We start from the raw sequence: 3,781 nt of genomic DNA, 5'->3' as shown, positions 1-3,781 counted from the left end.
ACTTGAACACCTTCCATTTTTAAGTGGTTGAACTCATGAGAGAGCTTTCGTTGCTCAGAAGGTAATCCCTCGACAGTATTGATAATCCCACGAAGGTATTGAAACTTTATATCGTCACGACTTGAACCCTTTCAAGTTTTAGGCTGAACTTGCAAAGAAGGAGAACAATGGACAGAGTGGGAGAAAAGCAAAAGAGAGGAGAAGTTAATTTGTGTGCATATATTAATGCAGTAGATAGGGGGATGCCAAAGGTTTACAATACGCATGAGGCTTTTATGAATCTAAGAGTAAAATATAAGTCCCCAACAACTTCTTGTGCGCCGTTTCATTCAGATGACTGTCAATGGTGGAAGAATAGCTGAATAGATCAGAGGCTTTATAACAATATATTAATTCCAAGAGCAACAGAATACATCCATTAAAAAGATCTATATTCCATAATACTAAAAAAGGTCTAGTTGACAATATTGGCATGCAAATATTAAATTACATAGGCAAGGCTCAACACCCAAGCCATATCGCAGTTCTGTTCCGTATATATGAAACAATAGGAGCATTTTATCAAGCACTTGGTATGCATTGTGATAAGTGAAAATAACGAACAACACAAAACAAATAACCATACAAACATAGAGCAGTCTTAAGCATATTATAGGGTGCACCAACGGACAACAAAAAGAAGACAAATTACCTAAATGTGGATGAGATTGTAAAAAGCGGACATGATCGAACAGTAAACTTCGGGCACATCGAACCGGACAAAAGCAGTACATAAATACGATTCGGGGGGGCGTGCGTGTCCGGAGCAGCATCATATCATGGACAATATTCTGAAGGAGATTGACCGGTGAACTCCAACAGGCGACGGTGTGATGCGACAAATCGATGCGGCATAATACTACAAGGATGGACGGTCATGATGGGTAAGACAGTGACTGTCGGATTTACCCAAATAGGGTCGGGATGGGGTGGGATAAATGCAAATTGAATGCGTAAAGAGCGGAAGACAGCGAGAAGAGTGGAGGAGAAACAAAGGACATTACAATGTATAATTGCTGGAAACTTTTTAGGTGAAGCGGTTGGATTTAGCGAAAAGGCACTGCGACAATGAAATGAGTGGGACTATATAGACATGTGAAATTGAAAGGATATTCGTAACCTTAAGCGCGAAAAAACTTCAGGAAACTTTACGTTTTTTATTATAGACATAGATTAATATTTTTGAATATACTTATTGGAGGGATTTTTAAGTTTCGGTTGACTAATCCCGCATCCGACATAGTAGGAGTGTGCACGGATACTGGATATATCCGAAACCGGTCGGAACCTACTCGTTAAGGTAGGATCCGGATAGCTCATATTGAAAATAGGACATGATCCGGATATTAAAATAAAGAACCGGTGAAAACCGATTCCGGTTCCAAGTATTGCATATAGGGTACTCAGAATTAGAATTGGAACCGCTACCTGACCCGGATTCACTAATTTAAAAAAAAAACTACTGATTTTGTGATTTGCTAATTTTTTTTTTCATGTTTGGTTCATGGACGTATTGTAAGGATATATTACTCTTTCTTGTATGAGATCGTATTATGGATATTTAGTTTTGTGAATTGATTGATGAGACATATTATTCTTTGTTGTAGATATATTGTGCATTAATCTAAATTTATGTCGATATTCTGTTTTGCGTGATTACTGATTATAAATGAGAAAAAAATCACAGGTTCCAACAGGGTATCCGAAACCTGTGGCATAATACAAGTTCCGAGTAGGTTTCAGTTCTAGGATTCAACAAGGTAGGGTCTGATTCCAAAATCTTCAAACACGTCCCTTTCAGGGTAGAGTCCGGATATTGTGAAAAAAACATGGTACCCGGACCCGGACACTCCTACTATATAGATACCCTTTCTAGCCTTTAATATATTTTTTTAATTAAGCACAAAATATATGTTTCAATCAATTAGTTGTTTGAGTAGTCTTTTTATTATTTGTGGCGCTAGAATTGTCATAAATTTTTCAGTGAAACATACGATTATGCCAATCTATTGACTAGAAATCGCATGATTATTCACTTGACTGTGATCACAAAGATGCTTTTAATAATTTCCAACATGTACATTGTAGGTAAAGTTCATTCTATGAATTAAGGCCACTTAAAACCTATGATATTGCGATCATGATTTTCAAATTAGGAAGCTTAAAAATTCAAATTAAGATTATTAGTGAACTGTAAGATTTCGTATCGTATTACATATTAATGAGAACAACATTTTGCTAAAAATCTTCCTACGATTCGTCACAATCATCCCTAACTGCTCACAAAAGCAAAAGTAGTAAATTAGTAATCACCCCAGAGCATTTTATTGAGGGTGAGTACTAAGAGAATAATTAGGCACACTTATTAGGAGGATTTAGCATTTTTTATAGTATATTTTTTTAAAGATATGAATTTTTAATTAGTAACCGGACGTTCGTAATCTTTACACATATTATTATTATAGTTTTAGTTATACTTTATATTGGTTATTACGTAACCTAATATGATAAAAAAAAATTGACCAAATTTTTTTTTCGATACGAGGCATCGTGCTGGTCCAAGTAGGGGGATTCCAAACACCCACTTGGAGACAAGAGGACCCCGCAACCTATGAAGAGATCGCCACTGCTCCAAGAATGCTTATCCCTATAGCCTTGTCGATCCCCAATCGATAATATCCCTGTTCATCTCGAATGGATACCTACGACAACTTGGATAGCATTTAAGTTAATCATATCAGTCAACAAAATAAATTAAATCTATTAAGTTTAGTGACACTAGAAGATGGAAACATATAATAACAGAGCCGTTGGCATCACAGCTGCGAACAAGGATCGTCCTCCTACGTGACTTAATTAGATACATCGATGCAGATAACCATGCAAACTGCCATATGCTGATCAGCAGGGGGATGACATATGTGACTCTCGTGCTATATCTGAATGTCAGTAAAATATGAAAAGTCACGGCTGTAAATATGATAAAGCGAATCCGTCCAATCACGGCGAGCAAACAAATCCATCCGATATATCATCACACGAGCGAGCGGTTAAAATTCAAATGTAAGTTCATTATTGTTTTGTTTTGCATTAATGAACACATATGTAAAAATACAGAAAGAGTATTGGCGACAATATTATCCTCTGACCAACTATCTTGACAACCCGCTCGATGGTTAGAACTTTCAAGTGCTGGAATAGTTGGAACCATGCCTCCCTTAGCGAAGCAGCATTCCAACTACGAGTAGCCGCGCTAGTTGGAAACCGTGCCCCGCTATGAGATCTTTTTTATATATAAAAGAAAGATATATGTGCATTACCCTGTAGAACCGGAAAAAAATATTAATTATCTTTAATCTTTAATTGAACAAAAAGATCTGCAATTTTAACAGACATCCAAGATTAGACACACCTCACCCTAGAAAATAGGGGCCAAGGACTCAATCTTGTATGTGCTGAGGTAGGCATTGATCTTTTGTATAGCTTTATCAACATTGCAAAAGAAAAAAAAAATAAAAAAAGAGATAACATATACATTCTAATAATATTTGTACAGCCACACGGAGTTGCGACAGACTCACCAAAGCTTTAATATGGCCTTCAACCTCAAGATAGTGATCGACCATCACATGTTCACCCAGTAATATCTCCAACCTCCTTGTATTCACCTTCGAACTACTAGGACCAGGATCAGAACCACGCTTGGAGAAAGATGAAGGTCCCTTCACTGGTTTCTGAGTGG

General features: G+C 36.9%; 1 long non-coding RNA gene across 1 annotated transcript; it reads right to left on the bottom strand.

Annotated features, from left to right (window-relative positions):
• Positions 1–208: 208 nt before the first annotated feature.
• On the bottom strand, positions 209–1,173 carry LOC116214887. Its single transcript, XR_004158369.1, has 2 exons — positions 692–1,173; positions 209–337 (listed from the first exon to the last, which is right to left on the bottom strand). It is a non-coding gene; the product is annotated as an uncharacterized LOC116214887 (long non-coding RNA).
• Positions 1,174–3,781: the final 2,608 nt, after the last annotated feature.

Source organism: Punica granatum, chromosome 7 (genome assembly GCF_007655135.1).
Source record: "Punica granatum isolate Tunisia-2019 chromosome 7, ASM765513v2, whole genome shotgun sequence".
In the NCBI taxonomy this organism is placed as follows: Eukaryota; Viridiplantae; Streptophyta; class Magnoliopsida; order Myrtales; family Lythraceae; genus Punica; species Punica granatum.
The sequence above is the reverse complement of the archived record's forward strand: the minus strand, read 5'-3'. Positions and strand labels throughout refer to the sequence as shown.